Consider the following 14,168-nt stretch of genomic DNA (forward strand, 5'->3'; position numbering starts at 1 on the left):
CCGCCATATTAGGGGATGGCGGGGGGACCGCGGCAGTGAAAAACACCGCCCACCTGTTTTCTGCCCCGGTCGCCTTGCGGCCAGGGCAGAATATGTTTAATATGGTGGCGGTGTCTGTTAGACACCGCCAGCCATATTACAATGGGCATTTTGTCAAGCCTTTCCGTGGTGGCAATGCCGCCACGGAAAGGTAGGCGGTCTATGGTTTGGGGGCCCCCTGCGGGCGCCACTGGTTATGGCCGAGGTGTTTGGTGAAATGGGTGGTACCTGTGGTACCCAGCGCATATGCATACACCAAGCAGCAGGCACCGCGGGGTGCCTGCCGCTTTGTGTGTGCAAATGCGTGCATTTGATTTTCAGATTGGGGCGGGCGGTGCAGTGAGCACCGCCCGCCACAATGTTAAAATGAGGATTGCGCCCGCCACTGTGGCAGGCGCATTCTAATGCACATTTCGGGACCCCCGCCCTTGAGGCGGGCGGTCCCGTTTCCTGATAGGGTGGCGGGCGGGCCATCCTAATAACCCCCAAGGTGTCCACAAGTAAATTACAATACTGTCAAAAAAGAAGCCCAGAATTTGGGATCTCATTCAGAAGGGAATGATAAAGAGTCCACCCAGTGATTAGAGAGAAGTTAGAATGTTTTTGGAAATGGTTTGCTTCTGTACACAGAGGATACCAAATGTTTCCCTAGAGGCCAAGCCTTCACAAACAATGACGCACAAAGATGTGCCTGATCTGCCTCCATGGGACGACTGCTTGAAAGTATCCTAGAGCTGAAAGAAAGCCTCTACCATGCCCCGGCACTAGGAATGCCTGATTACAGTAAAATGTTCACATTGTTTTGCAGTGAGAGATAGGGCGGTACACTCTCAATGCTTACTCAGTTGCATGGAGATTTTTGAAGACTTCTGGCATATTTTTGCACTACGCTCATCCTGTTCCTGCAGGACTGCCTGGCCGTCTTAAAGCGGTTGTGGCAGTTGGTGTCAGTATTGAGAGATGTGAGAGCACAGTGATGAGACACCCTCTTACAGTGATGGTCCCACACTCAGTAAAGATAATGTTCACCCATAAAATGTCCCAGTATCTGACATACAACAGACTTACAAAGTAGGAACAAGAAATACTTGCTTTACGTTGCTATAAAAAGATGTCACACACTCAATCCAGCTACATTGTTACCATTTCCTGAAACCTAAATTGATGGGGATGAAATTGAACATGAATGCCTGGATGTTGCGGATGTATGCACCGAGCCAAAACCAGACATGAAACGGTGAGCCACTTGATGAGTCCAACTATGTAATATCTGTGAATGGCTCATTTATAAGAGGCATTGAGGGAACATTGACAATGGCTTATGAGTTCTGCACAATTCATGGCAGAGGCCTCCTGTCTTCGAGGTGTTACCTTTGCACAAGTTGGAGAATTAATTGCCCTTGCAAGAGAGTGCTGTCTTTCAGATCAATTGAGAGTGACTATATTTACAAATGGCCAATATGGCTTTGATATGGTCCATGACTCTGGGCAGTTATCCTAACAACGGGGATTTATGACACCATCAGGTTCCCCTATTAGAAATGAGGACTATGTAATAAAAGTATTGTAAGCTTTGCAGTTACCCCAAGAGATTGCAGTAGTTACATGTGCAGGCCACAGGAGTGTCAATGACTATGTCATTGTGGAAATATATCTGCTGAAAAGTTACATGGTATTGTGAACTTGTGGCATTCACATTTAACTGAGAATATGCAAATGAATCTAAAGAAGACACTACCTTTTCTATGTTGTTTTCAGTAGTTGATGCCTGGGAAGAAATCAAAAGATGCAGGAAGAAGTTTCAGAGGCAAAACCTCAAGGGTGGATTAGAGCAGGATGTGCAGATGACATTTGGGTTTCAGCTGATCAAAGACCCGTATTGCCAGACAGTTTTTTTTATTCCCATGACATGACGTTTCCAGCGTCCTGCACACATTAGAAGGGATGCAATAGTTACATTGTCTACACAAATTTGGTTTTACAGGAAGATCAGGAAGAGCCTTTAATAGGATGCAGTTTGACTTTATTGAAATGCCTGTTTGTAATGGGCTGAGGTATATTCTGGTTATAGTGTACATTTTCTCTTGATGGGTGTAAACCTACCGAATGCTGAGGAATGACAGTCTCAATGTAGCTGAACTGCTGTTACATGAACGCATTCCACATTGTAGATTTACGGTTTCTCTCGAGTCAATCCATGGGACCCATTTCATTAATGAGGTCCATAGAATGTTGTGTGTGGCTCTTGAAGTGGAACAAAGATTACATTGTAACCTTTGTCCAGAGGCTTCGGGCATATTGTAACAGTTAAACGGAACATTAAAGTTTTGTTTGGTCGAAGTCTGTTCCTCCACTTCTTTGAAATGGGCAGATGCTTTCCTGCTGGTTTTGATAAGTCTTTGAAGCACCCCTGATCCGCAATTACTGCAAATGATTTGCTGATGTGGTGCATTCTGTTTCTCACCAGGGTGAGACCAGCTGTCACCACCAATCTACATCAGGAGCAGTGCTACAACATTTAACCAGGTGACTGGGTTTTGGCAAAGAAACATGCAAAGATCTTGCCTGGAGCCAAGGTGGAAAAGCCCTGATCAAGTCATCTTGATTTCCAACATCCCTGTCAAATGAAGAAGTAGTGTTCTTTGACCCAAGCCTGTGCCTTTGTGTACCCACACATCCAGAAGGACCAGAGGGGGGTGAAGTACATCAAATCTCGCAAAGTGGTGTGGAAACCACCACTGAAAAGGAAGAATAGAGAGCTGAGAATAAATGAACAACTGAAGCATCACCAGAGCAATTAAATGATTGCAGGCGAAGGAACAAGTGTGAAAAGAGAAAGACTGCTATGCAAATCGGAATGGCCAAATGGTAGGAGGCATTTGAAATCAAGTGTGTCAGTTGAATCTATTCCACAAACTATCATTGAACAAAGCAAAAGAAGGTCAACAGAAACCAAGAAGATCCAAGAGAGCAAGAGTACCTTGTCAAATGTATTCTGCACCTGAATGGACTTACTATGTAGAGAATGTGCCAAATGCAAAAGTCCAAATCCTAATGAACTGAGAACAGAGACATGTGAACCACCTTGATTTGCCACACTGACAAGCAGCCTTGATTAAAAATTACATTTCCAAAACAAATATTACAACTAAGAACTTGGCAAGCAGTAGTTAGTGAATTCAAAACTGAATTAGCTTTGACAACAAATGATGAACTGTGTTTAAAGCAGAAAAGGACTGAGATAAATGTAAACTGACAATAAACAATTAACAAAAGTAAATAAAAGAATTAAGAAGGGTTAAGGTTGCAGCAGAAGAGTCGGGATAATACATTTATAAGAAGATGGAATAGGGCTAGGGATATCTCACAAATATGTTTTTGAATATAAACTCAATCAAATAACTGTAAGTTGATCTTCAAAAGTTGTGTTTGTTTAGAGAAGTAGAAGTCATCACAGAATATAGAAACTGCCTGCTGCTATATTCTACTTAAGGTCTGGCTGAAGACAAATATGTGTATCCTTACCAAAGCTAATTGTAGAGTATTGATTGTTGTCACACTAATAGTTGTTGTATTAGCAATTATAGTCCTTTTAGGTGGAATGAGTTTTACCCCAGAGACAGAAACACTTGGTTCTACACCTGCATCTACAATGCCTGCACACACAATAGATGAGACAAAACTGAAGGCTTCATTTGTAGATTATTCAACAAAAGATGTTTTTCAACTAATGTCTATTCTAGATTAGTTTAGGAATACACTCAAGCTTTAGAAACTAAGGACTGTTATGTCTGTGCACACTGACCTTCAGCTGCAGAAGAAGTGACATCATCACATTTCATTGTCATATGCAATTACATGTAGTATCTTACTAAGCGTATTTTATAGACAGGTACGTTTTGATATTATTGTTCAAATTATGACATGGTTCTTCCCAGAGTTCCCATGCAGAAAAGAATGAATCGTCATCCACAAGCAAAAGCTATTGAAATTGCATAGTATTTCTTTTGATCCCCGACAGTCATAAACACTGTTAAGTCATATGAGAAGAATCTAACCTGTTTAATGAGGCCATTAAAAAAGTAGTTCATTTTAACTTTAGGAGAGAAGAGCTCAAATTATTCTTAGTGCACATAAAAAGGAATATGTTTTAAAGAATGTTTGGAAGAACGAACAAGATGAAATCAAAAAAATGGTTCATCCAAAATATTAGATAGACCACAAAACGTGAAATGATGCGTTTACAAAAAGAGAAACCACTTTAGGTAGAGACATATTGGGATTATTAATTGTGAACACACATTCAAATTTTGGGAGGACCTGGTCAAATTTTAACAGTGCAAGAGGAAGTTATTCTAGGAGTTTATTTTGTGTTTGTCCAGGATGCCTATCTTCAGTTCAATACTGATTGGGAGGGTGTTTGCTATATAGCTTTAATATTTCCTAAAATGTATCATGTGAATAGCATAGATGCTTTAATAATGTCCCCACCCCATAGACACACCCATACTAATGATGATGCAATGAAGTTAGTGGAGAAATCCTATCACCTGTAGGAGTAGTTTTAAACAATGAGAAAATTAGAAATATATCTATAGTAGTGGCTAAATTGGCTACTAGCATATCTGGTGCCTTGCTGGCAGATAACACAGAATTAGTGGCTATCAGGTAATTGGTTTTGCAACATCGATTAGCTTTAGACATATTATTAGCCAAGAAAGGTGGAGTCTGCAAAATGCTGAAAACTCAACATTGTTGTTCATACATCCCTGATGAGAGTAGAAAGAAGGAAGAATTTGCAAAGAACAATTTTGACATGAACCCTGAATTAGAGCCTTTAGACACCATTAATATATTAGGGAGCTTAATTAGAGAAGCTTCAACTGGTTTGTAACAGTGGGTGGAGGACTTTTTAGCATCATATTGAGACCTGTACTGATACTTGATATTTGCTTGATATACTTATATGTTTTGAATAAACAATTTAGATGTTATTTAACAAGGAAGAAGAACAATGAAAGAATAAATAAAAAAAGGCAAAAAAGGAGAACTAGAAATGGAAGAAAGAAAGAATATAGAATATGCAAAGAGTGCACTTTAAAGATTAATTTGTTTTAAAAATTGTGATGGTTTTTCAACCATCAGAGAGGGGAATTTATATTCACTGACAAAATGCTTCTATAAATAATGTGCAAAGTTTACGATAAAAAACATATGTTAGATGCTAAATTTGTAGTAGATAATCATACTTCACCATTATATGCCTGCAAATGAATAAAAGTGCTGATTTGAGTTAGCCTAACTGTCGATGCCATGTTAATTGAAAAATAATGCATTAACGCAGAAAGGCCTGTTTTCCACATTGAATAGTTATTTGTGTAATATCTATTTTTTCTTACAAATGTTGCAGTTTATCAGAAACCTTCTGCTAGCTAATACATTGTCATTTGTTATGTATTAGAGAACTCATAGCGAGTTCTCACCAGGAAGAGAGAAGGTGACTGGAAGGATGGTTCATAGGAAGAACTGTCTAGACCCCAAAACATCAACAATGTAACTTGTCAAGGTTTAATGTCTGAATGTCTATTGTGCCCCTATGATAAAAGGGAGTTTTTGCTTATTCCTAGGAGTTTGCTGATATTATATTCAAGGAAGAAGAAGAAGAAGAAAATAATGGTGCAACATTGAATACTGTGTGTTTATATTAGTTTGTGTTCCTAAAGCAGAGGTAGATTCCTTCCTCGACTCTCTAACTGGAGAGTCGTATTTTGGTTTCTGGTGCCTGTCTTTATGAGATGCTACCTTGCTTAGATTTTACTGAATTGTCTGCTAATATATTTGAGCTGGGAATACATCTATCTTATTATGTGATGGCTTTATGCTTGCACATTGATTCTCTCATCAAAACTCTTTATTGGGTATCTGAATTGACAACTTTTTCTCTTATTATTCCAAATTAATTTAGATTAGGGAATTTTCTTTATGGAACACACTTGTTGTAATATAACTAAATTGAGTATGATTCTAGCATACCATAACATATATTTGTAAGGCTCATGTTCACCCAGCAGGGCATCTTGGTGCTGAGTAACAGATGTTTATTGTTACTCAACTTAATGGCTATATCATTAAATGCATTGCCATGGGAAAGTGGTTGCTCACATGCACTAGAAGAAAGAGTGATCAGCAAATGTCATTGTTTGAAGGCAGTGTATGTCCTCAAGAGCCCATGTTCAGCTAATACGTGAGATTTACCTCATGCTGTCAGAATGGATATGCAAGGACTTGGACATTAACTCTAATCCTTCTGCCATCTGTTGGATTCTAAGTGACAGTTCCTAGGCAGAATTTTGGGAGTGCCCATGTTGTGATCAATATTGCCTATTGAATACATCAACTTCATTGTGAGGTCCAGCACACCAATGGCTTTATCTATTGAACAGATTGTTCCAGCTATAAATGCAGATGTAGACATGCTTGCCCATAAGGCATTATTTCAGTGCAGTCATGGAGACAAAGTGTTCGACCTCTGAGTGACGATGTTGAATTTCAAAAGTAGCAGAATGTGCAAGATGAACTGTCTGTCTCTAAAGAAGGCATTGTGCTAACAGGCTCTAGAATTGTCATACCCGAGAGTCTGAGACAGCAAGTCATTGAACTTGCTCATGAAGGACATAATTGCATTGTTGCCACCAAAAGAGCCCTGAGACTTGGATGTGGGAGTTGAGAGAGAATTAAAAGTGTGTCCCTCATGCAATTGCCTTTCTCCTAAAGTGACTCAGCATGCAATAACCATGTCTGATCTTCCTGCACATGTGTGGGAAAGAGTGGCCATAGACTTCTTTGGGCCGTTAGCAAATGGCCATCACCTGAGGGTGATTATTGACGAGTATTCCCATTTTCCTTTGGTGGAGGAAATGCAATAAGCAACCCACGACAAAGTAATTAAGTGATTGGACGATATATTTGCAATTTGGGGCATACAGACATTCCAAAGTCTGACAATGGTCCAACACTCAATAGCAAGGAGTTTAAGGAGTTTCTGACCAGACTCCATGCCAAGCATCAAAAAAGCACAGCCTCAGGCTAACGGTGTATTGGAACGGTTTATGAGAACCCTAAAATGAGTGATCAAATGTACATCGATGGAGGGAATTGAGCTGAGTCAGGCCTTATGTCAAGCCCTCCGTGCTTATCGTTTTACTCTTTACTCTACCACCTGTGAGAGTCCTACCACCCTGATGTTTGGGAGAGCTAGAAATAACCAAACTATCATGTTGTACTACTGAAGGAACTCGGAATGATGAAGAAGTTTGTCCCACTGATGATGCTTGTAAACGTCAGATGAAGACGTATGCTGATCAACGTTGTGAACCCAGGAAATTGTCTTTGATAAAGGTGACTGGGTTCTTGTTGAGCAAAAACAGAAGTGATAAACAGATCCTCCGTTTGCTGTTGAACCTATAAAAGTTGCAATGTGCAAGGGACACATGGTAATGACGCTATGTCCTGGCAAAAGCCTCACATGGGACTCATCATATTTCAGACATCTGTCTCAAAAATAATCAGTTCCTGCAACCCCAGATGAGGCTGCCCCCACTTGAAGGCCCAGATCAGACACTAGCTCTTGTACCCTTGGGTGTACAGTTCAACTACCTCATACCACACAGTCTTGCCGAACGAGCACCTCAACGACTTATCGAAGAATTATGATGCTGCTATTTGTTTATACCTTTTTATTTAACAAGGATGGAGATGGGATGTATGATGTTACAACTCAAACTATTACAACGCATACTTTGACAACGCGGTTTTTACAACGAAACTTCCATTACAGCGCTTGCTATTACAATGCAAGCCATTACAACACATGCACCATTACAACGTAATTTACTATTCTAACACCGCTGGGTTCTTACCTCAGGGAAGATGCTGGTCAGTGAGGCATATGCATTGTAATGGCATGCGTTGTAATAGAATGCATTGCAATGAAACTTGCATTGTATTGGCTGCGTTGTAATGGATGTTTGCTGTAGAGATGTAGTGTTTTATGACTGTGAGCACTAGGATCCCACGACCCTGGGAAGAATCAATGAAAGAATAAAGTGAAAATTTGGAAGTTATTAAGGTGTGGTTATTAATGGTTAGGAGATGATGAAAGTTTCAGTTTGCATATTGTACACTGATGAAGAACAAAGTTCATTATGAGTTCCGTGTGTGACATGTTCGTGTGCATGCTCCCGGGCTGCGGAGGATACAACCAAGGATAGCTAAGTTTTCGTTAGTAAAGTTCTGCACGGCTTGGAGATCTTTTGTTGTGCAGCCCCAGCTATGAGGCATTCGGTGACCGGCAACGCTGGAAGCCTTGTTCTTGGCAATGTGCTGCCAATAATTTTTTCTTCACAACTTGAAGTAAACTCATTTTAGGAACTCATTGCCAACATTTTTCAGACCATTTTCATGTTATTCGCTCTGTTGAGCATAGAGAGTGTGGGATTGGTTAGTTCATGTGAGTGTGATTATGAGAATTTCACCGTCTTGAATGCATCAAGTGGCTACTAGGGAGCTGTTTCCAGATTTTGAGGGACTGACACATTGTTATTTTGTCAAGGCCTGGCTGCAGTATACTACATACAAGTCACCTAAAACTCCTTGTGCATGACCATGGCTTGCCCTTCATCAGCTATCGGTTTCTTTCAAAGGTTTTCTCATTCATGCAAGAAAATGTTCTCTTAAATGATGTGATTTGTTTTTCAGCTGACTTGTTCCTTTTAGGAGCTGCCACGTCAGCTTAGGACTAGGGTCTGACGCCCACAAAGATAAAAAAAAAGGAGGGCTGTGGCAGCTGGGTTGCTTAAAGAGGTAGGTCAGGCCATGTGCTTACAATGAATTTAGTTTTTGATATTTTAACCACATTTAGGGCCTGATTTAGAAGATCATGGCGGATGGGATTTATATTTTAGTGGACAGGATATCCGTTAACGTTGGGACGGAGTGACCCGTCCGCCAAGATGTAAATAAGGCCCTTAGTCTTGTTTGCAGTTCCTCATGACAGCTTTGTTTCTCGCTCATAGGCGACTTGGCAGGAAAATAGGCTTTTGGCAGTAGTTGTACAATCGGCAGATCTCTTTTTGGACCAGAGACAATACAACAAAGCATATTAGATTAGTTGTTCTGACGGGTCTATTCTGCTCTGCTTATACCCGCCTCTGGACTGTTATGCATTTCCTTTACGAGTTAATAGAATCCCCTCGGTGAATGTATGGGGTTCAACATAGCCTAGGGTGAACGCCTCCCTCCAGGTCCCTCCAGGTCACAATGGACGTTATTCCAGCTTTGGACATTTGTGCAGTAGAGGAGTGCATTCTGGATGGTATAGTTTTGTTTTGCATCCATTGAACTAATTAGACTAATACATCAGAATCATTAATTAGTAGTAGAAGTGTTCCTGACTTTAGACCTGCAGGAAGGTGGCCACCCCAACTTAGCCCTGATTGCGGAATTTGGCAGGCAATGATCTTCTAGTGCTAATAAATCATTTTCTGGACTTTCTGGTTTCCCTTTCCAAATGGGGCTGGGATTTTCATTGACCAGTTGTGGTTCTTTATACGTGGTTGTGTTTTGTTCGTAAGCAGAGGTTTGTCCTTAGTATTATTTAATAACTATTCACACTGATGTGACAGATGACAGGTTAGTTAAAATTAAATAAAAACATTAATAAAACCACTTACCTGGCACTTGCTGCATCGCCGACACAGCGATGCGGTGAGCGCAAGGTAAGTGGTTTTTATTATTTTTGTATTTAATTTTAGCTAACCCATCGTCTGTCGACTTCCCAACCACCCTGCCCTACGCTGCCCTACCCCGCCCCACTCCCGCCCAGCCCCACCACCCCAACACTCTTACCTGTGCTTGCCACCACTGAAAATATGTCCGATCCACTGATTCATCTTGTTCACATATTATTTTCATTGTTGAACTTGCCAAAGTACCCGTCTATTTTGTTTTTACATTGTGGAAAGGACCATTGCTTATTTTCAGGCATCTCTAGACAGATATCTCTAGCCAAAAAAAGATATAGCAGTGTTCTATGTTTAAGCTAATATTTCTGTATCGTTCCAAGATGCATGTGGCTCTGAAGTGAGAGGGATGTGACGCTGAGTTGAAATTTTTGATATTCAGATCACAGCTCGACTGCCATGTTGTGTGCAGAAATGTGTATGGTCTCTTTAATGTTTCCTGAATAGAGAAATACAACTATGCATATCCACATATGTGTTGGGCTGCCCTGTGTGACAAAAGCCAACAGTATCAATTAAGCAAGCTTACAACTAGATACTTTAATCATTGTGAAGCCATTTTGGTGGACAAAACATTGAATAATTATTATAGTATGTTAAAAATCCCTTTCACTGATGAGGTGATCTAACTAGTTCCTACGTTGCTTGTGATGTATGTGTGGGAGATGGTTTGATTATCATATAATATATCTGTGTGTCATGTTTCTTGGTGAGAGGTGCTGTTACCTTAGTCAGTTGTGTGATGGAATCACACATGCGTTTACCACGCATGCCAGTTCCATGCAGTCTTAACCACGCAAGTCTTAACCACGGATATGCCTTTACCACGCATGCCTTTACAACAAAATATGCGTTGTTAAGGCATGTATGGCAAAGACATATGCGTGGCTAAGACTTATCAGGTAAGTGTTACCCCCCAGCCCTGAGACCTAAAACTACCCCCTCGCTCCTGAAAACCAACCCCTCCCCCAAGCCCTAAAAACAAACCTGTCCACCAAGCCCTAAAAACGAACCTGCCCTCCCCTAAACTGTAAAAACTACCCCGACGCCTCAAGCTTTAAAAACTACCCTGCCCTCTTAAGCCCTAAAATGGATCCCAAGCCCCTGTCCTGGGACCTAAACTACCCCTCCCTCCTGAAAACCAACCCTGAGTCCTAAAAACTTCCCTGCCCCTGAAGCCCTGAAAAGTTCTCCACCCTCCCCTAAGCCCTAAAACTACCCTAAACCCCTCTGAGCCCTAAAAACAACCCGACCCCAGCCATGAAAAGTACCCCAACCCTTAAATACTACCTCCACCCCTCTAAAACCCAGCCCCAAACCCACTTACCTCACCGCGACCTCTCCCGATCCTTCCTGCTCCTGACCATTCAAGAAGCTAGACCACGCACTGCCTTAACCACTGATATTTATTTTATGTATTTATTTATTTTATTTGAAGAGATTTATATAGCGCTGGCTAGACACGGAGGTATCAGAGCGCTTTACAAGAGGAATATCGTTACAAAAGAATGAAGTTACAAAGTTACATGAGTTACTAAAGAAAAACATAGAATGGAGTAAAAAACTGTGATTACATAAATACAGCCGTTTATAGAGCAAATTAGAAAAGATAGAAAACAAGTTATCAGGGGCAAAGCTAGTAGAGGGGGAAAACGTACAAGGGATAGAATAATGGATCATGTCTAGGAGATAGGACATGGAGAAGAGAACTTCAGGGGGTACCAAAAAAAAAGTCAGATAAGTGAGTCGAGCAAACAAGAGAGGGTCCAGGAATAAACAACAGCCAGTGCCGGACTTTTTCACTGAGGCTGGTAGCAAATTAGAAATGGAAGGTGAGAAAAGGAGGGAGCAGAAGGGTGCTACACAGGGCCAAACAAGAAGAGAGGGGTGTAACAGGCTCGGAGGGGGTCGACATAAGTCACTTCTGTGGCACAGGTCACTGACCCGCTGTATGAATCAGTCAGGGGGAGACTGTCGAGAGCCGCAAGATGGAGGATCCAGGCGGTAGTTGTTGCAAGACAATGTCCGAGCAAAAAGCCAATATTGAAAACCTACCCTAGAAGCAGGGCTGAATGGATGCCAAGCAACGATGAATACAGTGTTCCAGTTTTTTTTTCATGTCCGGAAGGCAGTAGTGGGGCCCAGGAGGGTGCTCATTTCCCCGAATCGAGAAGAAAAGAAAACAAGCTCGGGGGAGATTAGATCGTAGTGCCACAGGACTCCCTCAGCTGCACCCATGCTGGGGGAAACAAACACTTGCTTGTTCCAATCGCTAACCAGGAAGGCGAAGCATGGGGTCAGACCACTAAGGTTAAAACTGGTAAGGCAAGATGCGGCCAGAGGGTAGAGCCCCAGCCATCGCCTCCATAGCCACCCAGGCATCTCTATGAGGCAACGGCATCTCGGACTTGCAACTGTTGTGGCAGATCGTTGGTGCATCGTCGGTAGGCGGGGCAAAAAGGAGACGGTGAGATGAAGGAAAGTGCGCCCAATGTCCAGCTGGGTGGTGAAGGCCAAGGAGATCAACAGCCAGGCTCCCCTATAGCTACCAAGGTAGCTCCACTGGGCATCGGTCACAGCGCTAGGTCTCCACTAATGAGGTGCAACCAATGTCGAGACAGTCTTACCTGGCTCTCTTTATTAAATTGTTTCTTCAGCACGGCCACCGACATCCTGCCGTCCTTTAGCCGGGCACAACCGGGCTGCAGAACAGAGATTGGGGGGTCACAAACTAGAGAGGGGGGAACCCCACACACGGCATACGCATGGTTAAGGCATCTGCGTGGTTAAGGCAAGCGAGGTAGTGCTGGTGTTGTAGGGACACGCATGGCTCTGCCCACGTTGTTCCGGCTATTCCCCCTCCAGGTCATATCTGGGCTGAGTTGGGGGTATGTTAGGAGAATTTGTCTAATATTTTCTATTGAGGTTTGTGGGTGTCCGACCATGAAAGTATGTCAAAAGTGAAGTGTGTCGCATGTTTTTGGTTCTTAGCCTCTTCCATCCCAACAGGGTGCATCTGTCATACACTGGCAGATATGTTTTCATTTGAACAAGAGTGGATTAAACATCTGCCTCTTGGACATTAGCTGCAGGGGGAATTGTCTGGTGCGACTGTATCAAGACGTGTGGGTAATGGGTGTATTACTGCTGGATGATTTGATTAGTAAAAAAACTATTTTCATTTCTCGAACTTGTAGGTTGCAGGTGGTTTAGGGGCTTAAGTTGCCCTTTAACTCGTGTGGTCCAAGCCTGTATTCCCTCAATGGTCAATTGGAAACGGATGTGGCTTGATGGTCATCTGATTGTCAGTTCCCCTACTGTCCAAGGGAAGGGTGACACACTATCACCTAGCTTCATGGCAATTATTTTCAGGGAGAAAAATGGAAGTTCTCCAGAGGCAGGGCTTACACCCCCTCACCCACTAAAAAAAGTAACATAGTGGGGAGCCGCGGCTCATGGCCAATAGGTCAAGGGAGCAGAGGGTCGAAAAAGTTTGGGAACCACTGACCTAGAAGGTTTCCTGATCCTCATAGTGTCGGTGTGTGGCCTAGATATCTGTCATCCGCTGGTGGTGGTACCCACCCTTCATGCGTATCTTTGTAACTTTTTGCTTTCCGAACTGCACTTAGGCACACATGTGGCCAGCGCTTCCTACATCCAGTTCAACTTATCAAAATGTTGCTGTGGGCGAATTTGGCCTCATACATAACCTATGAAAATGTGCAAGAAGTTCGTGAGCCTGTCTGCAGAAGTGTTCTTATCCCACAGATGCAAATAATTACTCACAGACAGATCCAAATAATTAGATTCATACTGAAAGCACAGCGCCCCTGAGTGACTGGGAACATTTTCTGGTGATTCAGCATTATCTCACGCGGCTCTGTCTTCCCACAGCTGCAGCTCCTTAAAAGCGTAGGCTTTCGGCTTCATTCCAAACTAAACTCGCCCCATCTGCCCCACAACACATTAGATCATCGTCACCACGTAAGGAAAAGCTCTGCGATTCCGGTTCATCTCTAGCCACACGGCCTGTAAACCAAGAAATAAAATATAAACACAATTTCAAGCAGCGAATTCAGCAAAAATGAAAAAGCACACGCATTGTGACCATGTAATTCAGTGGGAAATATTTCTCTGAAGTGAATGATATTTAAGTAGCACAATGTTGAAGTAGGACATTCAATGACTACCATGAAATTAAATAAGAACTGCCCATTCTTTGTCCTAAGTTCATTCGTGTCCGGTGTGTATGCAAAGAAAAGTGCCTAAATGTAAATAGTGTACCATTCATTGTCTTTTGTGAAATGCTTGATTTCGATTTCTATTAAA

This window comes from Lissotriton helveticus, chromosome 2_1 (genome assembly GCF_964261635.1).
Source record: "Lissotriton helveticus chromosome 2_1, aLisHel1.1, whole genome shotgun sequence".
Lineage (NCBI taxonomy): Eukaryota > Metazoa > Chordata > Amphibia > Caudata > Salamandridae > Lissotriton > Lissotriton helveticus.